This window comes from Bos javanicus, chromosome 6, assembly GCF_032452875.1.
Source record: "Bos javanicus breed banteng chromosome 6, ARS-OSU_banteng_1.0, whole genome shotgun sequence".
NCBI classification, from domain to species: Eukaryota; Metazoa; Chordata; class Mammalia; order Artiodactyla; family Bovidae; genus Bos; species Bos javanicus.
Genome location: NC_083873.1, coordinates 929274 through 953817, shown reverse-complemented (window position 1 = coordinate 953817; position 24544 = coordinate 929274).

Sequence of the window (24544 nt, the reverse complement as noted above, 5' to 3'; positions counted from 1 at the left end):
TGCCCAAAAAAGTAAAGTCTGAAACTGTTTCCACTGTTTCTCCATCTATTTGCAATGAAGTGATGGGACCAGATGCTATGATCTTAGTTTTTTAAATGTTGGGCTTTAAGCCAACTTTTTCACTGGCCTCTTTCACTTTCATCAAGAGACTCTTCAGTTCTTCCTCTCTTTCTGCCATAAGTGTGGTGTCATCTGCATGTCTGAGGTTATTGATATTTGTCCCAGCAGTCTGGATTTCAGCTTGTGCTTCTTCCAGCCCAGAGTTTCTCATGATGTACTATGCATAGAAGTTAAACAAGCAGGGTGTCAATATACAGCCCTGAAGAACTCATTTTCCTATGTGGAAGCAGTCTCTTGTTCCATGTCCAGTTCTAACTGCTGCTTCCTGATCTACATACAGGTTTCTCAAGAGGCAGGTCAGGTGGTATTCCCATCTCTTTCAGAATTTTCCATAGTTTATTTATTTATTTCCACAGTTTATTACTGTGATCCACACAGTCAGAAGCTTTGGCATAGTCAGTTTATTTATTTATTTCCACAGTTTATTACTGTGATCCACACAGTCAGAGGCTTTGGCATAGTCAATAAAGCAGAATTAAATGGTTTTCTGGGAGTCTCTTGCTTTTTCCATCATCCAGTGGATGTTAGCAATTTGATCTCTGACCCCTCTGTCTTTTCTAAAACCAGTTTGCACATCTGGAAGTTTACGGTTCATGTATTGCTAAAGCCTGGCTTGGAGAATTTTGATCAGTATTTTACTAGTGTGTGAGATGAGCACAATTGTTTGGTAGTTTGAGCATTCTTTGGCATTTCCTTTCTTTGGGATTGGAATGAAAACTGACCTTTTCCGGTCCTGTGACCACTGCTGAGTTTTCCACATTTGCTGACATATTGAGTGCAACACTTTCACAGCATCATCTTTCAGGATTTGAAAGAGCTCAACTAGAATTCCATCACCGCCACTAGCTTTGTTTGTAGTGACGCTTCATAAAGCCCACTTGACTTTACATTCCGGGGTGTCTGGCTGTAGGTGAGTGATCACACCATCATGATTATCTGGGTGGTGAAGATATTTTTGTATAGTTCTTCAGTATCTTCTTGCCACCTCTTCTTAATATCTTTTGCTTCTGTCAGGTCCATACCATTTCTGTCCTTTATCGAGCCCATCTTTGCATGAAATGTTCCCTTGGTATCTCTAATTTTCTTGAAGAGATCTCTAGTCATTCCCATTCTATTGTTTCATCTGTTTCTTGGCATTGGTCCCTGAGGAAGCCTTTCTTTCTTTCTTTTTTTTTTTTTAATTTTATTTTATTTTTAAACTTTACAATATTGTATTAGTTTTGCCAAATATCAAAATGAATCTGCCACCGGTATACCTGTGTTCCCCATCCTGAACCCTCCTCCCTCCTCCGTCCCCATACCCTCCCTCTGGGTCGTCCCAGTACACCAGCCCCAAGTATCCAGTATCGTGCATCGAACCTGGACTGGCGACTCATTTCATACATGATATTATACATGTTTCAATGCTATTCTCCCAAATCTCCCCACCCTCTCTCTCTCCCACAGAGTCCATAAGACTGATCTATACATCAGTGTCTCTTTTGCTATCTCGTACACAGGGTTATTGTTACCATCTTTCTAAATTCCATATATATGTGTTAGTATACTGTATTGGTGTTTTTCCTTCTGGCTTACTTCACTCTGTATAATAGGCTCCAGTTTCATCCACCTCATTAGAACTGATTCAAATGTATTCTTTTTAATGGCTGAGTAACATTCCATGGTGTATATGTACCACTGCTTTCTTATTCATTCATCTGCTGATGGACATCTAGGTTGCTTCGATGTCCTGGCTATTATAAACAGTGCTGTGATGAACATTGGGGTAAACGTGTCTCTTTCCCTTCTGGTTTCCTCAGTGTGTATGCCCAGCAGTGGGATTGCTGGTTCATAAGGCAGTTCTATTTCCAGTTTTTTTAAGGAATCTCCACACTGTTCTCCATAGTGGCTGTACTAGTTTGCATTTCCACCAACAGTGTAAGAGGGTTCCCTTTTCTCCACACCCTCTCCAGCATTTATTGCTTATAGCCTTTTGGATCGCAGCCATTCTGACTGGCGTGAAATGGTACCTCATAGTGGTTTTGATTTGCATTTCTCTGATAATGAGTGATGTTGAGCATCTTTTCATGTGTTTGTTAGCCATCTGTATGTCTTCTTTGGAGAAATGTCTATTTAGTTCTTTGGCCCATTTTTTGATTGGGTCATCTCCTGCTCTTCTTTGGAACTCTTCATTCAAATGATTATGTCTTTCTTTTTTTCCTTTGATTTTCACTTCTCTTCTTTTCACAGCTATTTGAAAGCCCTCCTCAGACAGCCATTTTGCTTTTTTGCATTTCTTTTTATTAGGGATGTTCTTGATCCCTGTCTCCTGTACAGTGTCATGAACATTCTTCCATAGTTCATCAGGCACTCTATCTAACAGATATAGTCCCTTAAATCTCAAATCATTGTGTTGTTAATTATTGTTTATTCTTTAATTATTCTAGATTCTTGTTATTAACTATCATTGCTGGGAATTATTTTTCACATAGACTGCCTATTTCCTCTTCATATATTTGATCTTGTGGGTTTTTACCATGTTCCTTCATTTTCTGCTTCTTCTGTCATTTTATTTTGTTTAGTTTACTGTGTCAAAGTAGCCTTTTCAGAGTGTTCAAATAACAGGCATCCTCCAGTCTCTCCCTGGCATCTAAAACCCAAACCTGAGGCTCAGCACCCTGTCCCCACCCACTGCTGTGGCAGTAGCCTGTGAGCTGCTTCTCAGCAGAGAAGTGCTATTCAGCAGTGATTTCTGTGGTGAATTCTCTCTGGTTTGCCCTCTGAACCCCCTCTCACACCACTGCACTCTACTCTGAGTTTCCAAAGCTCCCAATCCCCATGATGGGGTTTCCTAGTGTGCAGAAACTTTTCTTCCTTCACGACTCCCTTCCTCAGGGCACAAGTCCCTGTCTTGAAATCCTTTGTCTCTTTTCATGTCTTTACATTTTTCCCTGCCTCATTCTAAGGAGATTGACTTGCCTTTTCTGAAGTTTGTTTTCTTCTGTCATTCAGAAGTTGTTCTGTAGGAATTGTTCCATATTCAGATGAATTGTTGATTTATTTGTGGGGAGGAAGGTAATCATTTTTAACTCCTCCTCTGTTTTCTTCTGTCCTCCACTGATGGGAATTTTTGAATAATGCAAATAACACACTTCTTTATCACAACCCCATTTCTAAATGAAAAGTGGGCTAAAGCATTATCTTTGGGTGAAGATCACATGGAAAAAGAATGACTGCTAAGGGAACTTCAGTAGAGGAAAAAATGCATTTTTGTGTTTCAAGACGCTACCAGCCTGATCTTCCCCATTGGGGTCAACAAAGGGCTACCATCTGAACAATTGCTGAAATTGTCTCAGACACCCCAGAAACCCAACCAGGAGCAGAATGCAGGACTGAACCAGGTAGCATAAAGTTTAATTTGGATCCTTTGGTCTGATCCTGGAACTCTATCTGACAGTCACATAGTCTCACCTTGGTCATTTTATTAAATGCACAATGGCATGATTTTACCTTTTTAAAGACAGACTTTTTTGGGGGAGTGGCACTACTTAACAAGTTATAACTGAGTTTAACTTTGCTTATATAAGCATAAGAAAAAGTATGTGCAAAAATATATATTCAAAATAACACGTGTTTATATTAGCAGCAAAAACTAAAAAGTACTGACTATGGTGAAGTCTGCTGGTTGTCTCCTAGTGTCAATTTTCTCTCCTTTCATGCAAATAAAAGGTTGGACTTTTGCTGATTCATAATGTCCTAGAATAAAGGAAATTTTCTCTCTGTTTCTCTTGCCATTGAAGGCTGGCCATGTGAGGCCTTATTCTGGCCAGTGGGAAATGGAAAGATACAAGCGTCTCGTTCCAGAAGCCTTGCTTGTAAGATAAATGGATGTTATCCTTGCCTCCTTCTTGTGTATATTTTCCTCAGTATTCCTGGAATGCAAATATATCAGCTGCCATTTTTGCACTTACTATGAGTCATGAGGACCAGAACTGAGAATGACATAGAGGAAACAGGCCTTAAGACCTTGTGGCAGTACTAACTATCAGCACTCTGTGACACACGTTCATGTGAGACAGAAATGAATCTCTCTCATATTTAAGCCATTATTACTTTGAGTCTCTTTTACTTTCAGCCAAATCTAGTCCTAGACAGTGTATCTGGGAATAAAATTAATAAGAAATATAATAAGAGATATGCACTTAGTCTCTCAGTTTTGTCTGACTCTTTGTGGACTATAGCACTCCAGGTCCCTCTGTCCTGGGGGATTCTCCAAGCAGGAATACTGGAGTGGGTTGCCATTACCTTCTCCAGAGGATCATCCCAACTCAGGGATTGAACACAGGTCTCCTGTATTGCAGGCAGATTCTTTACCACTGAGCCACCAGAGAAGCCCCAAGAAATGTAAAAGATCTATGTAAGACACACTTTATTTAATGAAGGATATAAGTGAATACTTGAACCAGTATAGAATTATATTAATTTTCTGGTTGAGAATATTCAACATTATAAAGATTTAGTTCTCCCCAAATCGCCCTATAAGTTGAATGCAAACACAATGAAAATCTCAATTGGAGTTTTAAGTGGGTTTTAAGGTGATTCTGAAGTTCATCTGGAAAATTAAATGTACAAGAATGCTCCCCAAAATGTGAGAAAAATGATAATGAGTAGCAACTTGTCATTTAATATACCAAAATATATTATAAGATGCATTGCATTGATTTAAAATATATTATTAGCACAGATTGTGACAGACATACATTTATAAAGTAAAAATACTGACATTGTATATGTATATATATACACATACTATGCACACATGTAAACAAGTAACATATATATATATACACACACACACACACACACGGATGAGATATATATATGTGTGTGTGTTTATATTTATATACCTGCAACCTGCTTACATTTATATGTAGCATGTGTACAAATACAAGTAGGTGTAAAGATATATAAACATATGAAAATATATATTACATTAGTACTTTTTACTTTATTATTATTATTATTATTTTGTTTTGTTTATTTTTCCAAACAAACTTAATTTTGTATTGGGGTATAGCCAATTAACAATGTTGTGGTAGTTTCAGATGAACAGTGAAGGGATTTAGCTATATATATGCTTGTATCCATTCTCCCCTAAATCTGCCTCCTATCTAGGCTGGCACAAACATTGAGCAGAGTTCCATGTGCTATACAATTAAGTAATTGTTGGTTGCTGCTGATGATGCTGCTAAGTCACTTCAGTCATGCCCAACTCTGTGCAACCCCATAGACGGCAGCCCACCAGGCTCACACGTCCCTGGGATTCTCCAGGCAAGAACATTGGAGTGGATTGCCATTTCCTTCTCCAATGCATGAAAATGAAAAAGTGAAAGTGAAGTCGTTCAGTCGTATCCGACTCCTAGCTACCCCATGGACTGCAGCCTACCAGGCCCCCCCGTCCATGGGATTTTCCAGGCAAGAGTACTGGAGTGGGTTGCCATTGCCTCTTCCGAATTGTTGGTTATCCATTTTAAATAAAGCAGTGTGTACATGACCTTCCCAAAATCCCTAACTATGCCTTCCCCTTCCCCTTGGCAATCATAAATTTATTCTTTAAGTCTGTGATTCTCTTTCAGTTTTGTAAGTAAGTTTATTTGTATTATTTATTTTTAGATTCCACACCTAAGGGATGTGATACAATACTTCTTCTCTGTCTGACTTCCTTCATTCAGTATGACAATCTCTAAGTTCATCCATGTTGTTGCAAATGGCATTATTGCATTCTTTTAAATGGCTAAGTAATATTTCACTGTATATATGTACCACATCTGCTTTATCCATTCCTCTGTTGATGGATATTTAAATTGCTTCCATGTCTTGACTATTGTAGACCATGCTTCAGTGAACATTGGAGTGCATGGATCCTTTTGGATCATGTTTTTCTAGGAATATATGCCCAGGAGTGGAATTGCAGGGTTATACGGTAGCTGAACAACTAACACACACACACCCACACACACACGTGCATACATGCACACAGACATATTAGCTTTATTTTTAGTTTTTCAAGGAACTTCTATACTTTTCTCTGGGCTTCCCCAGTTGCTCAGTGGTAAACTATCCGTCTGCAATGAAGGAGCTACTGGAGACATGGATTCAATCCATGGGTCTGGAAAATCCCCTGGAGTAGGACCTGGCAACCCAGTATAGTATTCTTGCCTGGAGAATCCAATGGACAGAGGAATCTGGTGGGCTACAGTCCATAGGGTCACAAAAGTTGGATATGACTAAAGTGAATTAGCATGCATGCACACTGTTCTCCATACTGGCTATAGCAATTTACATTCCCACCAACAGTGTAGGAGGGTTCCCTTGTCTCCATACCTTCTCTAACATGTGTGTGTGTGTGTGTGTGTGTGTGTGTGTGTGTGTTTAATGATAGCCATTCTAGCCGGTTGAGGTGACATCTCATTGTAGCTTTGATTTGCTTTTCTCTAATAATCAGTGATGTTGAGCATCTTTTCATGTGCCTATTGGCCATCTTTATGTCCTCTTTGGAGAAATATTCAGGTCTGCTGTTGCTCCTGCTGCAAAGTCGCTCAGTTATGTCAGACTCTGTGCAACCCCATAGATGGCAGCCCACCAGGCTCCTCATCTCTGGGATTCTCCAGGCAAGAACACTGGAGTGAGTTTCCATTTCCTTCTCCAATGCATGAAAGTGAAAAGTGAAAGTGAAGTCACTCAGTCGTGTCCAACTCTTAGCAACCCCATGAACTGCAGCCTACCAGGCTCCTCTGTCCATGGGATTTTCCAGGCAAGAGTACTGGAATGGCACCAGTGCCATTGCCTTCTCCTGTTCAAGTCTAATGCTCATATTTTTCACGTGGGTGTTTGTTTTGATGCTGTTAAGCATCATGAGCTTTTTGTAAAATCCTCCTTAAGGGAGACTAATGAGGGAGTCTAATAAGGGTGACTAATAAGTCCTCACAAGGGAGACTAATCGCCTATCAGTCACATCACTTGCAAATATTTTCTCCCAATCTGTGGGTTGTCTTTTCATCTTGTTTATTGTTTCCTTTTCTGTGCAAAAGCTTTTGAGTTTAATTAGGTCTTATTTGTTGACTTTTGCTTTTATAGATAAAAATGGATATTCAAGAGGGATCGAAAAAAAGTGTTGCTGTGATTTAGGTCAGAAAGTGCTCTGGCTATGTTTTCCTTTAAGAGTTTTATATCATCTGGATTCACATGTAGATCTTTAGTTCATTTTGAGCTTATCTTTGTGTACACAGTTATGAAATGAACTAATTTCATTTTGTGAAGGTGCACATAGTGCAGCCGAGAGGAGCTACCCCACGTCTGAGGTCAGGGGCAGCAGCCGGGAGGAGCTACCCCTCGCCCAAGGCCAGGGGCAGAAGCTAGGTGCAGCTAACCCACGCCCAAGCCCAGGGGCAGCAACTGAGAGGAGCAACCCCACGTCCAAGGACCAGTGGCTGCGCAGGCGCAGGAGAGCCTAGAGGAGCTGTTCAAGGTCAGAAGGGGTGGTGGTGAGGAGACAGCCCTCATCCAAGGTAAGAGAAACCCAAGTAAGACGTTAGGTGTTTCAAGAGGGCATCAGAGGGCAGACACACTGAAATCATAATTACAGAAAACTAGTCAATCTAATCACACTAGGACCACAGCCTTGTCTAACTCAATGAAACCAAGCCATGCTCATGGGGTCACCCAAGATGGGCGGGTCATGGTGGAGAGGTCTGACAGAATGTGGTCCACTGGAGAAGGGAATGGCAAAACACTTCAGTATTCTTTCCTTGAGAACACCATGAACAGTATGAAAAGGCAAAACGATAGGATACTGAAAGAGGAACTCCCCAGGTCAGTAGGTGCCCAATATGCTACTGGAGATCAGTGGAGAAATAACTCCAGAAAGAATGAAGGGATTAAGCCAAAGAAAAAACAATACACAGGTGGGGATGTACCTGGTGGTAGAAGCAAGGTCCGATGCCATAAAGAGCAATATTGCATAGGAACCTGAAATGTCAGGTCCATGAATCAAGGCAAATTGGAAGTGGTCAAACAGGAGATGGTAAGAGTGAATGTCATCATTCTAGGAATCAGCGAACTAAAATGGACTGGAATGGGTGAAATTAACTCAGATGATCATTATATCTACTACTTTGGGCAGGAATCCCTTAGAAGAAATGGAGTAGCCATGATGGTCAACAAAAGAGTCTGAAAGACAGAACTTGGATGCAATCTCAAAAACAACAGAATAATCTCTGCTCGTTTCCAAGGCAAATCATTAAATATCACAGTAATCCAAGTCTATGCCCCAACCAGCAATGCTGAAGAAGCTGAAGTTGAACGGTTCTATTAAGAACTCTAAGATGTTTTAGAACTCACAGCCAAAAAAGATGTCCTTTTCATTATAGGGGACTGGAAAGCAAAAGTAGGAAGTCAAGAAACACCTGAGGTAACAGGCAAATTTGGCCTTAGAATATGGAATGAAGCAGGTCAAAGACTAATAGAGCTTTGCCAAGAAAATGCACTGGTCATAGCAAACACCCTCTTCCAACAACACAAGAGAAGATTCTACACATAGACATCACCAGATGGTCAACACTGAAATCAGATTGATTATACTCTTTACAGCCAAAGATGGAGAAGCTCTATATAGTTAACAAAAACAAGACCAGGAGCTGACTGTGGCTCAGATCATGAACTCCTTATTGCCAAATTCAGATTTAAATTGAAGAAAGTAAGGAAAACCACTAGACCATTCAGGTATGACCTAAATCAAATCCCTTATGATTATACAGTGGAAGTGAGAAATAGATTTAAGGGCCTAGATCTGATAGATGGAGTGCCTGATGAACTATGGAAAGAGGTTCGTGACATTGTACAGGAGACAAGGATCAAGACCATCCCAATGGAAAAGAAATGCAAAAAAGCAAAATGACTGTCTGGGGAGGCCTTCCAAATAGCTGTGAAAAGAAGAGAAGTAAAAAGCAAAGGAGAAAAGGAAAGCTATGAGCATCTGAATGCAAGAGTTCCAAAGAATAGCAAGAAGAGATAAGAAAGCTTTCTTCAGTAATCAATGCAAAGAAATAGAGGAAAACAACAGAATGGGAAAGACTGGAGATCTCTTCAAGAAAATTAGAGATACCAAGGGAACGTTTCATGCAAAGATGGGCTCAATAAAGGACAGAAATAGTATGGACCTAACAGAAGCAGAAGATATTAAGAAGAGGTGGCAAGAATACATAGAAGAACTTCACCACCAAGAAAATCACTATGGTGTGATCACTTACCTAGAGCCAGACATCCTGGAATGTCAAGTCAAGTGGGCCTTAGAAAGCATCACTACGAACAAAGCTAGAGGAGGTGATGGAATTCCAGTTGAGCTCTTTCAAATCCTGAAAGATGATGCTGTGAAAGTGCTACACTCAATATGAGAGAAAATTTGGAAAACTCAGCAGTGGCTACAGGACTGGAAAAGGTCAGTTTGCATTCCAATCCCAAAGAAAGGCAATTGCAAAGAATGCTCAAACTACCAAACAATTGCACTCATCTCACACGCTAGTAAAGTAATGATCAAAATTCTCCAAGCCAGGCTTCAGCAATACATGAATCGTGAACTTCCAGATGTTCAAGCTGGTTTTAGAAAAGGCAGAGGAACCAGAGATCAAATTGCCAACATCTGCTGGATCATTGAAAATGCAAGAGAGTTCCAGAAAAACATCTATTTCTGCTTTATTGACTATGTCAAAGCCTTTGACTGTGTGGATCACAGTAAACTGTGGGAAATTCTGAAAGAGATGGGAATACCAGACCACCTGACCTGTCTCTTGAGAAACCTGTATGCAGGTCAGGAAGCAAGAGTTAGAACTGGACATGGAACAACAGACTGATTCCAAATAGGAAAAGGAGTACATCAAGGCTGTATATTGTCACTCTGCTTATTTAACTTATATGCAGAGTGCTGCTGCTGCTGTTAAGTCACTTCACTCGTGTCCGACTCTGTGCGACCCCATAGACGCAGCCCACGAGGCTTCCCTGTCCCTGGGATTCTCCAGGCAAGAATACTGGAGTGGGTTTCCATTTCCTTCTCCAATGCATGAAGGTGAAAAGTGAAAGTGAAGTTGCTCAGTCCTTTCCAACTCTGAGCGACCCCATGGACTGCAGCCTACTGGGCTCCTCCATCCATGGGATTTTCCAGGCAAGAGTACTGGAGTGGGGTGCCATCGCCTGAGAAATGCTGGACTGGAAGAAGCACACACTGGAATCAAGATTGCCAGGAGAAATATCAATAACCTCAGATACACAGATGACACCACCCTTATGGCAGAAAGTGAAGAGGAACTAAAAAGCCTCTTGATGAAAGTGAAAGAGGAGAGTGAAAAAGTTGGCTTAAAGCTCAACATTCAGAAAACGAAGATCATGGCACCTGGTCCCATCACTTCATAGGAAATAGATGGGTAAACAGTGGAAATAGTGTCAGACTTCATTTTGGGGACCTCCAAAATCACTGCAGATGGCGACTGCAGCCATGAAATTAAAAGACGCTTACTCCTTGGAAGGAAAGTTATGACCAACCTAAATAGCATTTTGAAAAGCAGAGAGATTACTTTGCCAACAAAGGCTCGTCTAGTCAAGGCCATGGTTTTTCCAGTGGTCATGTATGGATGTGAGATTTGGACTTCGAAGAAAGCTGAGCGCTGAAGAATTGATGCTTTTGAACTGTGGTGTTGGAGAAGACTCTTGACAGTCCCTTGGACTGCAAGGAGATCCAACCAGTCCATTCTGAAGGAGATCAGCCCTGGGATTTCTTTGGAAGGAATATGCTAAAGCTGAAACTCCAGTACTTTGGCCACCTCCTGCGAAGAGTTGGCTCATTGGAAAAGACTCTGATGCTGGGAGGGATTGGAGGCAGGAGGAGGAGGGGACGACAGAGGATGAGATAACTGGATGCAATCACTGACTCGTTGGACGTGAGTCTGAGTGAACTCCAGGAGTTGGTGATGGACAGGGAGGCCTGGCGTGCTGCGATTCATGGGGTCACAAAGTGTTGGACACTACTGAGTGACTGAACTGAACTGAACTGAATTGCCTAGTTTTCCCAGCACTATTTTTTGAAGGGACTGTCTTCCAACATTGTGTAGCCTTGCTTCCCTTATCAAAGATTGGTGTATGGGCTTATTTTTGATTTTCAATCTTGCGTTGAGCTATGATTTTATTTTGGTGCCAGTATCATACTGTTTTGATAACTGTTGCTTTGTAGTATAATCTGAAGTCAGGGAACCTGACTCCTGCAGCTCCATTTTTCTTTTTCAAGATTCCAGTGGCTATCTGGGGTCTTTCGTGTCTCCAAACAAATTTTGAGACTTTTTGTTCTAGTTCTGTGAAAAATGCCTTGGGTAATATGATAGGGTTTGCACTGAATCTGTAGACTGCCTTTTGAAGAATAGTCATTTTGACAATATTGATTCTTCAAATCTATTAACATGGTGTATCTTTCCATCTGTTTATGTATTCTTTAATTGCCTTCATCAGTATCTTTTAGTTTTCAGAGTAAAGTTTTTTTGTCTCCTTAAGTAGGTTTACTCCTAGTTTATTCTTTCTGATTCAATGGTTAATTTGATTGCTTTTTGAATTTCTCTTTCTAATCTTTTATTGTTAGTGTATAGAAGTGCAAAAAAATTCTGTGTATTAATTTTGTAACTTGCAACTTTACCAAATTCATGAATGATTTCTAGTATTTTTCTGGCAGCATCTTTTGGGATTTTTATGTATAGTATCCTGTCATCTGCAAGCAGTGACAGTTTAACTTTTTCTCTCCCAAATTGGATTCCCTTTACCTTTTCTTCTCTGATTCCTGTGGCTAGGACTGACAAAGCTGTTGAATTAAAGTGTTGAGAGTGGACATCCTTGTTTTGTTCCTGATCTTAGAGGGAATGTTTCAGCTTTTCACCATTGAGTATGATGCTAGCTGTAGGTTTGTTATGCATGGCCTTTATTATGTTGAAGTATTAACCTTCTATGCCCACTTTCTGGAGAGTTTTTGTCATAAATACTTGCTGAATTTTGTCAGAAGTTTTGTTCTGTATCTATTGAGATGATCATATGATTTTTATTTTTCAATTTGTATATATGGTGTATTACATTGGTTGATTTGTGGATGTTGAAAAACAGTTCTTCTTGGTATGAATCCCATTTGATCAGGGTATATGATCTTTTCAGTGTGTTGTTGGATACAGATTGCTAGTATTTTGTTAAAGATATTTGCACCTATGTTCATCAATGATATTGGCCTGTAATTTTTTTTTTTTCTTTTTTTGCTATCTTTGTCTGGTCCTGAGTTTGGAAGTTTTCCTTTCTCTGCAAACTTTTGGAGTGGTTTCAAAAGGATAGATGTTAACTCTTCTCTAAATGTTTAATAAAATTAGCCTATGATGTCATCAGGTCCTGGACTGTTATTTGTTAGGAAGTTTTTAATCATAGTTTCAATTTCAGTGCTTCTGACCTGTTTGTTAATATTTTTATTTCTTCCTAGTTTAGTCTAGTGAGGCAGTACCTTTCTAAGAATTTGTTCATTTCTTCCATTTTATTGGCATATAGTTGTTCATCGTAATCTCTTATGATTCTTTGTATTTCTGGTTGTAACTTCTTTTTTTTTTCATTTTTAATTTTATCGATTTGTGTCCTCTACATTTTTTTTTTTTCTTGATGAGTCTGGCTAAAGGTTTATTTATTTATTTTTTTAATCTTTTCAAAGAACCAGCTTTTGGTTTCATTGATCTTTGTGATTATTATCTTTATCTCTTTTTCATTTATTTCTGCTCTAATTTTTATGCTTTCCTTCCTTCTAAAAACTTTAAGTCTGCTTGGTGTTCTTTCTCTAGTTACTTTAGGAGTAAGTTTAGGCTTTTTAAGACTTTTCTTGTTTCTTGAGGTACAATTGTATTGCTATAAATTTCCCTCTTAGAACTGCTTTTACAGTACCCCATAAGTTTTGGATTATTGTGCTTTTACTTTTATTTGTCTCTAGAAATATTTTTTATTTTCTCTTTGATTTCTTCAGTGATCCAATGGTTGATAAATAGCATATTGTTTAGATTCCATATGTTTGTATTTTTAAGGTTGTTTTTTTTTTCTTGTGGTTTATTTCTAATCCCATACCATTGTGATCACAAAAGATGCTTGATATAATTTCAATTTTCTTAAATTCATCAAGGATCACGTTTTGTCCCAGCATGTGGTCAATCATGAAGAATGTTCCATGTGCACTTGAGAGGAAGTTGTAACCTGCACTTTTGGATGGAACACTCTATAAATATCAATTAAGTCCAAATCATCTGAAGTGTCATTTAAGACTTGTGTTTTCTTATTATTTTTCTGTCTGGATGATTAATACATTGATGAAAATCTTCCACTATTATTGTGTTACTGTTTATATATCCATTTATGCTTATTAGTATTTGCCTTACATATTGAAGTGCTCCTATGCTGGGTAATATATATATATATATTATATTACATATATATTATAATATATTATACATTATATACAATATATTATACATTATAATATACATATATATATATGTAATTTTTATATCTTCTTGAATTGAATTCTTGATCATTATGTAGTGTCCTTCTTTGTCTCTTGTAACAGTCTGTGCTTTAAAGTCTATTTTGCCTGATATGAATATTACTACTCCAGCATTCTTACAATTTCCATGTGCATGAAATATCTTTTCCCATCCCCTCACTTTCAACCTGTGAATGGCTGTAGGTCTGAGATAGATCTCTTTTAGAAAACATATATACGGGCCTTGGTTTTTACCCATCCAGGAAGCCTATGTCTTTTGGTTGTTTCATTTAATCCATTTACATTTAAGGTAATTTTTGATACATATGATCTTATGACCATTTGTTAATTGTTTTCTGTTTACTTTTTTGTAGGTATTTTTCTTCTCTTGTTGCCTGCCTAGAGAAGTTCCTTTAGCATTTGTTGTAAGTCTGGTTTAGTGGTGATGAACTGTCTTAAATTTTTCTTGTCTGGAATGCTTTTGATTTCTCTAGTAAATCAGAGAATGAGAATGTTGCTGGGTAGAGTATTCTTGGTTGTAGTTTCTCCCCTTTCATCACTTAGAATATATCATGTCACTGCATTACAGGTTGTAGATTTTCTGCTGAGAAATTGGCTGATAACTTTATGAGATTTCCCTTGTATGTTATTTGTCTTTTAACTTTTGTCCCTTTTAATATTTTATCTTTGTTTTTAATTTTGTCAGTTTGATTACTATGTGTCTCAGTGTGATTCTGCTTGGATTTATCCTACCTGGGACTCTCTGTGTTTCCTGGACTTGGTGGATTATTTCCTTTCCCATGTTAGTAAATTTTTAAATATCTCTTTAAATGTTTTCACAGGTCCTTACACTCTCTCTCTTCTCTTTCTGGGAGCCCTATAATTCGAGTAATGGTGCATTTAATGTTGTCTCAGAGACCCTTTAAGGTGTCCTCATTTTTTTTTTTTTTCATTATTTTTCTATAGTCTGTTTTATGGCTGTGATTTCCACCATTCTGTCTTGGAAATCACTTATCTATTCTTCTATCTCAGTTATTCTGCTGCTGATTCCTTCTAGTGTACTTTTTTACCTTTTTAAAAAAATCTGTTTGACTGTTCTTTAGTTCTTTTAGGTCTTTGGCTAGCATTTCTTGTATCTTTTCCATTCTTTTTCTGAGATTCAAGACCATCTTCTTTATCATTATTCTGAATTCTTTTTCTGAAAGGTTGCCTATCTTCACTTCAATTAGTTGTTTTTCTTGGGATTTATCTTGTTTCTTCATCTGAGATATAATCTTATTTCTTTGTATTTTGGTAGGCTTTCTATGATTGTGGTTTTCATTCTGGAGGTGGATTGTAGTTTTATTTCTTCTATTTGCTCTCTGCTAGATGAAGGTAACAGAGAAGGCAATGACACCCCACTCCAGTACTCCTGCCTGGAAAATCCCATGCATGGAGGAGCCTGGAAGGCTGCAGTCCATGGGGTCGCTGAGGGTCGGACACGACTGAGCGACTTCACTTTCACTTTTCACTTTCATGCATTAGAAAAGGAAATGGCAACCCACTCCAGTGTTCTTGCCTGGAGAATCCCAGGGACCGGGGAACCTGGTGGGCTGCCGTCTATAGGGTCGCACAGAGTTGGACACGACTGAAGTAACTTAGCAGTAGCAGCAGTAGCAAATGAAGGTTAGAAGCCTTTACAAGTTTCCTGATGGGAGGGACTGGCTGTGGGGAAAACTGAGTCTTGCTCTGATGGGCAGGGCCCCACTCAGTAAAACTTTAATCAGTTGTTTGCTGATGGGTGGGGCTACACTCCCTCCCTGTTATTTGTTTAGCCTGAAGCAAACCAATCCTGGAGTCTACAGGCTATTTGGTAGAGTTCATGGCTACCTCCAAGAAGACTTATGCCAAGATACATCTCCCAGTACTGTTGCTGCCAGTGCCCCTGTCCCTGAGGCAGGCCACTGCCAACCCACAGCTCTGTAGGAGACCCTCAAACACAGGTAGGTCTGGCTCAGTCTCCTGTGGGGTCACTGCTCCTTTCCCCTGGGTCCTGCCACACACAATATTTTGTTTTTGCCCTCCAAATGTGGAGTCTCTGTTTTCTGCAATTCTCTGAAAGTCCTAAAATCAAATCCCACTGGCCTTCAAAGTCAAATTCCCTGGGGATTCCCAGCCCCTTTGCAGGATCCTGAAGTTATGAAGCCTGATGTGTGGTCTATAACCTTCACAACAGTGAGAGAACTTCTTAGGTATTATTGTTCTCTAGTTTGTGGGTTGCCCACTTGGTGGGTATGGGATTTTATTTTCTTTTGATGGTACCCTGCCAACCATCTTGTGGCTTTTTCTTTGTCTTTGGATATGGGGTATATTTTTTGGTGGGTTCCAGTTTCCTCTTGCTGATAGCTGTTCAACAGCTAGTTGCAATTTTGGTGTTCTCTCAGAAGATGAGCACACTTTCTTTTACTCTGCCATCTTAAACAAATCTCCTGTTCACACATGCATGCATGTGTGCCAAGTTGCTTCATTCATGTCTGACTCTTTGTGACCCTATGAACTATGGCCTGTCATACTCCCCATCCACAGTATTCTCCAGACAAGAATACTGGAGTGAGTTGCCATTCCCTACTTCAAGGAATCTTACCAACCCAGTGATTGAACCTGCATCTCATATGTCTCCTGCATTGGCAAATGGGTTCTTTACCACTAGCACTACCTGGGAAGCCCAGTCTCTTGTTAGTAATTTTTAAATTGGGAATGCTAAATGAGTGATATTGAATAAATTAGATGTACTTTGGGGGAAAACTGATTTATATTTTATTTCATATAATTTTCAAAATGAATTCCAGGTAGGTAGGTTCGATGCACAATACTGGATGCTTGAGGCTGGTACACTGGGACTACTAAGAGGGATGGTACAGGGAGGGAGGAGGGAGGAGGGTTCAGGATGGGGAACACGTGTATACCTGTGGCAGATTCATGTTGATATATGGCAAAACCAATCCAATATTGTAAAGTTAAAAAATAAAATAAAAAAAAGAAACAAAAAATAAATAAAATAAATAGTAGTCCATGCAGAAGACTACTTTTTAATATAATTTTAGATTGGAAGAATGTTTCTAAACAATTCTCAGCAGTCACAAGAAAAAGTTGAATGATTCTATTGTATACAAGTTTAAAACTTTTTTGATAAATGGTATAGTAAAATTAAAATATAAACAACAAAGTTGGGAAAATATTTTCAACATATAGTTTGCATGACAGATAAATGATAGATTTTCATAACATATGAAGAGCTCTTACAAATCCAAAGAAAATGAACAGTTTCCAAAGAATTATAAAAAATGCAAATTAAGTATAAACCTAAAAATACACAAGAAAAAAAATGTAACATTTTAAAACCAAACTTTTGGGGTTTTAAAGTGCAGTTTTTTAATACACCAAAATTCATTTTGGAATTATTTTAATACACTCATAGCCTATGGATGAAATTAAAAGAAAGCAACATTTAGTATCTTTCAATATTGAGAATATGCATAAATTTTGGCCTAACTATTCAACTTCTAGGAAGGTATTTTAAACAAAGTATAACCCATGCACACAGAACTGCAAGCTTATGTCTGGCATTTACTCTTGGAAACACACTGGTATGTGAGCAGTCCCAGTGGCCTGTGACAGTAAGAATCACCAGACCCCAATCTGGTTCTTCCCTGAAGGTACGGATTCATTTTGCTCCAAATCAAAACTTTATTTATATCATTATAGAGGATGTCATCACAACAAAAGAAGGACTCCCAGCCATGACAATGTTTGGAATTTGAAAGATAAATTTGGTTAAGATTATGAAATGTCTTAGTTTTAAAGTAAAACTCAGTCAGTTCAGTTCAGTTCAGTCACTCGGTCGTGTCTGACTCTTTGCGACCCCATGAATCTCAGCACGCCAGGCCTCCCTGTCCATCACCAACTCCCGGGGCTCACTCAGATTCATGTCCATCGAGTCAGTGATGCCATCCAGCCGTCTCATCCTCTGTCGTCTCCTCCTTCTCCTGCCCCCAATCCCTCCCAGCATCAGAGTCTTTTACAATGAGTTAACTCTTCGCAGGAGGTGGCCAAAGTACTGGAGTTGCAGCTTTAGCATCATTCCTTCCAAAGAAATACCAGGGCTGATCTCCTTCAGAATGGACTGGTTGGATCTCCTTGCAGTCCAAGGGACTGTCAAGAGTCTTCTCCAACACCACAGTTCAAAAGCATCAATTCTTCGGTGCTCAGCCTTCTTCACAGTCCAACTCTCACATCCATACATGACTATAGGAAAAACCATGGCCTTGACTAGACGGACCTTTGTTGGCAAAGTAATGTCTCTGCTTTTGAATATGCTATCTAGGTTGGTCATAACTTTCCTTCCAAGGAGTAAGCGTCTTTTAATTTCATGGCTGCAGTCACCATCTGCAGTGATTTTGGAGTCCAGAAAAATAAAGTCTGAAACTGTTTCCACTGTTTCCCCATCTGTTTCCCATGAAGTGATGGGACTGGATGCCATGATCTTCGTTTTCTGAATGTTGAGCTTTAAGCCAACTTTTTCACTCTCCACTTTCACTTTAATGATAACAAATTAATTGTATAAACTATTGCCGGGGTATTTATCAGTGGGTTGGAGATGAGGAAAACTGCAAATTCTACTGTAAATGTCCTACTAACATATACTAATAATGCAAATTGGAGAAGTGGCTTAATTTATTCATATGTAATGAAATAACACCTGTTTTATATATCAGAAAATTAGATATCAGAAAGTTCTAGATGCTCTTAAAGTTTCAAAAACCTTAACAAAACAAGAAATTAAAAATACCCAATTTTTTTACCATGAAATAAAATATTGTTTTTTAGACTGTTTTATCAAATTGCCTTATAATTATTGATCATTGAAATATTTGCCATTGGTTATTTAAGTCATAACCATTTTATCTTATTCAACCATTTAGTTCCAATGAGAAAAAAATATTCATTTTCTCAATATATAAATATGGAAACAAATGCCTGAAGAAGAAAGTGCTTATCCAGTTATTATCCTTCAAAACTCCAATACACTGACTTTAGAAAAATAGCATGATTCAGTAGCTAAGGTTCAAAATTCTGACTCTACCTGCCATCAATGTGAACATATGTTGTCTGTGAAGTTTACCTAACCTCTTTCAAAACTAATTTTTTAAAAAATGTGAGTTAATTGCTGTGCATGCTGTTGGCCTTTGTAAAATAATCATGATTTCTTTCCAGTACATGTGGCAACAGATTTTGGGAAAATTAGGCTTAAGTCATAGTTTATGAAACATTTTTTTTTTTGATCATTCATAGATGCAATAATTTAGAAATTTTATTTGATTTAACAATCATAAAATAATTTAAATTGACACAAATCTGACACAAAGTTATTGAATTTGAATTATAAGGGATGACTTTCAAAACTCTGTACAAACATCTTCCCAGGTAATTCTGATCATCAGCAACCGAGGAGCAATACTATCAGACATTTCAACAAATGCAAAGAAGCAAGTTTAAAATAATCATTAAATAAAATTCAACAAAATTCAAATGGCAAGGATAAACTATGAGAAATAGTGCACTTTTATTTGGATCATCTAAAGTCACCTCACTTTAGCCATATGTCTATATCTTATTTTTTTAAATAGAATATATTTATATCCATATGTTGAGTAAATAAATGTTATTCTTGGCAATTATTGACAACATCTTATTCAGACAGTAGATCTAGTATCATTATTACAAACCCCTAAAGAGCTAATATCATTTGTATTTGGTCAAAAATATTCCTTGCTGAATAAATCTATATTTTTCATTACAAGTTGCCTTGCTGTTTGCTTCATTTTGCTCAGAACTCCCTATATCATTCATGATATATCACAAACACACACACACAGAACCATACAATGTGCTCCATTAATTTTAGTTGTTTCCTCAGTGAAAACTCCAATCACTGTATCCAAATATCCTTTTTCTAAAACAAGACCATGAAATGATGAATGGAGTCTGATGTTACTAGAAATTATTCCTAGCTGTGTCTTCTCCTTATCTCAGGTTGCTGTGTAACCTAAGAATCAGAGTTCTATAAAGGTTCTCTTGAGGTGTTTTTGTTCATGCTTCTTACTCCAGGTTAAATTGTGTATCCAAATACCAAGTAAAGTGCATAATTGACCATCTATATGTGGGGAGGGCTTCCCAGGAGACATAAGAGATGTGGACTTGATACCTGGGTTGGGAAGATCCCCTGGAGGAGGGAATGGCAACCCACTCCAGTATTTCTGCCTGGAAAATCCTGTGTAAAAAACAGCCTGATGGGCTACAATCCATAAGGTTGTAAAGAGTCAGACATGACTAAAGTAAATTAGCACAGCACACCACGTATGTGAGGAAGTGAATTTGTACATTTGTGAATGTGACTCTGAAATGGAATCTGAACAAAAGGTACTAATTGTTTATAAATCAACTTTAACACATTAAAGAGACTTTTAATTGTATAGATGAATTGCTACTGGACTTACTGACTTGGTAGATATAAAGTAAATTTGATGCAGTCGTTTAAAATCATCAGATACATTAGTCCACTCTATCACCAGGGCACCTAGAGCAGAAAGTGGCTTAAATGATATGATTTTAAGGGTACCAACATCTTTTGTGCCTCATAGCATCTCCCCCATCTAAACAGTTGTTTAGGGTCAATCTCCTCCCCTTATTAACAGGTTAAATTCAAAGAAGGTTCTAACTTTCTATATTCAATTCCTGTTTCCACACCTCTTCCTAGTAGAGTTACCAATAGCAAGTTATGTAACCTCCCCATGTCTCTCAACTATCTGTAATTATCTAACAATAATAAAATGAAACACCTTCTAGGATTGTTGTGATAAGGTAAGATCATATATATATATATATATATATATATACATAAAATACATAGAATCAATGCCTGACCCATTTTAAATACTCTGTGTTGTCTAATTAATATTATTAGAAATCACTATGAAAATGTGTGTTCAAGATGACAGTAGAAAGACCCTGGACTCATTTCCTCCCACAGACCCACCAAAGTTACAACTGTTTATAGGGTAACTACTGATTAGAATGACATAAAGACCAGCATAAAAGATCTTCTACTACTAAATAAAGTAAGAAAGTTGAACACAAAGTCTAATCAAGACCCATGCCCCAGTTGGGTGACCTACAACAGAGATTCTCCCCAAGAAGTAGTGTCCAAATACTACATCAGGATCTGCCAATCAATGAACCCTGCATCTAGAATATGAATCCTGACAATGTTTGATTTTGAAGGTCAGTGAGACTTGAATATGGGAGAGCTAGAGAGCCTCATGCAGAGACTCTGCTCTTATATATGCCTGGTGGCTCAGAGGTTAAAGCATCTGCCTGCAATGTGGGAGACCTGGGTTCGATCCTTGGGTCGGCAAGATTCCCTGGAGAAGGAAATGGCAACCCACTCCAATATTCTTGCCTGGAGAATCCAATGGATGGAGGAGCCTGGTGGGCTACAGTCCATGGGGTCGCAAAGAGTCAGACACAACTGAGTGACTTCACTTCAGAGAGCTTGATGCAGAGACTCTGCTCTTAAAGGGTGCACCAAAAAATCCCAAACCCCAATAGCAAGAACAGAAGCATTAATTTAAAAGGAACCTGACATACACCCATCTCTTCTAGGGCTTCCAAAAGTGAAACAGACACAAACTTTGGAGAATAGGTGTTAAAATTTCTGGAGGAGGAGAACAAGATGGCGGAGGAGCCGGTGGATGTGGAGTACACCTCTCTCCGTGGATACATCAGAAATACTTCAGACACAGAAGTGCAAGCAGAATACCATCTGAGAGTGGACAAGAGTACCTGACCAGTGGAAAATAATATATAGAACCACATAAAACTTGGTAGGATGAAGGAACTAGGGGGAAACAGGAGTATTAGTAGGCCTGGACCTGCCCTCAGTGGGTGGGGAAACTGAAGCAGAGGTCCAGTCCCCACATTGGGGCAATTGTCTGACTCAGAGGAGAAACATTTAAGGCTGAAACAGCTGATGTGTGACAGCCTAAATGGAAAGAGAATCAGACAGTTCTTGCCACAGCCATACATACCCCAGATAGGGATGCACATATCCTAGAAGGTGCTGTGGCTAGGAGCTGGAGTTTAGACATTGTGGAGCAATCCCAGGGAGAGGACTGCTGTTGACTGAAGAGAGATTGATCAAGGGGATGTGAGGGAGGAGATTGGGGTGGGAAATGCCTGTGGCAGAAAGCCAGGCAGCCATGGAAGCAAGGCAATACTGCTGAGTCACACATAGGAGGTGGAGCCATCACCATAACCTCTCTCTCCCCACACACCAGAATTGGCAGCTGAACAATAGAGAGGCTGGCCCATCAAACTATAGAGCAGGATCCCATCTAGGATGCCCCTTTAAGTGCCTGACTCGCCAATCTACAGAATAGGACCTCAGCCAAGGGGGATCCTCTATGTGTCTGACTGAACAACAGAGAAGGACCCCAAGCAGGGAGCCCTTTAAGTGCCTAAATGGATCAAAGAGGGATTCTGATCTCCAGCTACAAAAAGGTCAATAAAAAACTCTGATAGGGCTTTAACTTCTGCAGTGGAGGCGGTCTGTGTCCCTGCACACTTGGTGCCACCAGGGTCCCCACAAGCCAGGCAGCTGTGACACCTTCATGCTCAACCCTCACTGGGGCAGAGCTGCCATAGGCCAGAAAAAAAAAAAAAAAAAGACTCACATCTATACATGTGGGGTTGCTTCGGTCGTGTCCAGCTCTTTGTGACCCTATAGACTGTGGCCTACCGGGCTTCTTTGTCCAGGCAAGAATACTGGAAGTGTATTGGCCAATACTGGTTGCAATACCCTTCTAAAGCACTATATTTCCTACTGCCCTACCGCCTACTTGTTGATGCCTGAACCCCTTTGTCTGAAGCTGCTGCACCACCTACACACTTGGCCCTCACTAGGGCAGACCCAAGTCTTTCAGGGCAGCCTCAGGAGCAAACCCCAGTGAATGACCCACATGCAGAGGTGGAAATAAAACCACAATTGAAACCTGGGGACAATGAGTCTAAGGAAGAAGATCCAAAACCTTCCCACAAGCTGTACAAGCTGCAAATTAAATCCACACGGTCAACTAAGCACTCTGTGTCTATGGACTATATAAAAGGTCATTGAGAGCTCCCACAAAAGAAAACACACTAGATCTGATAGCTGAGGACATTGGAGGCAATAACACACAAGAGTAGGGCCAGGTTAGAATCTGAGCTGCCCCTATAGCAGGTCTAGAGACCAGCACAGTGTTGGAGAGCATCCTAGGGAGGTTAGGTGGACTGTGACTCCAAGCAAAGGAAAGGACTCTGACAGCAGTTACTCAAGAAAAACTATTATTATTATGATTGGACTTGTGCTGTAGATTCCTTTTTTTGTGTGTTTTCCACCCTCTGTTGTAGTTGCCAATTTTATTGGCAATATGAAATCTAATTAAGTTTTTGAGTTTTGTTTTTTTTTCTTTTTCTTTCTCAGTCACATTTTTTATTGTTGTTCTAAGCCTCTACTTCTACATTGGCTTTTGCAGTTCTGTGGAGTTTGGAGTTTTCTTTATTTTTATTTTTATTTTTATTTTCCTTCTTCCTTTTCTATTTTTTAAAAAATTTTAATTCTTAAACCTATTATTATTTTTTACATTTTTTAAATTAGTTTGCTTTTTCTACTGCTCTTTTCCCATTGTATTTAATCTTTAATGTATATAAATATTCTTTATCTACCTCTATCTAACTATTCATATCTATGCTTTCTTTCTTTTCTTTCCTCTCAACATATTCGTTAGTTTTGCTTTCACTGCTTTATTCCCCAATTGGCACCTTGCTTTAGTTTTGTTTTCCAGTTTGTGCTTTAGTTTGTGCTTTAGTTAGTTTTGTTCTTCACTAGTAGATAAAATTTTTGGTTTCCTTTGTTCACTAGGGCAATCTATTATACTTTATTTTTGTTGGGCTGTTTCAATTTTGCTTATGGGTGTATATGTGTATGTATATATTCCATTATTTTAGTTATTATTTGCTTGATTTTGTAACTGCCATTTGTCTGGGGTTCATCTTTGGTTTCTCATTTTTGGTTATTTGTTATAATCTCACTTATTGCCATAACAAACCACTTGTGGAATCTTCATTCCTGACCAGAGATCAAGCTTGGACACTTTGGAGTGGGAGCACTGACTCCAAGACCCTAGACTACCAGAGAACTAACCCTAAGAAATATCAAATAATGAGAACTCACACAAATGAAACCACTTGAATACAAGATCTGCCATCATCCAACTACCAGTAGCACCCTGTGTGGAACTTCCCATCAAAGCAACAACAACAACAAAATACAAACACAATCATCAGCAGACAGGATTACCACCTCACTCAGCCTTTCCTATCAGAGGAAAAACAAACAAAGAAAGGAAAACTCAGGACAAATCTCACCCTATATGAAGCTTGCACAAACCACTGAATCAAGCTTAGGAGGGCAGAAACTAAAAGGAAGAAAGAATTCAACCTTGAAGCCTGGAAAATGGAGACCTCAAACAGAATAAGTTAAAAAAAAAAAAAAAAGAAAAGGCAGAGAAATACTACACAGATGAAGGAACAAACTAGAAACACAGAAGTTCACATAAATGATGGGAAATAGTAAACTACCTGAAAAAGAATTCAGAAAAATGATAGTAAAGATGATTAAAAAAAAAAAAGAAAAAAAAAAAAAACTTGAAAACAGAACAGAGAAAATGCAAAAATCAACTAACAAAGACCTAGAAAAAGTAAAGATTAAACATATAGAGA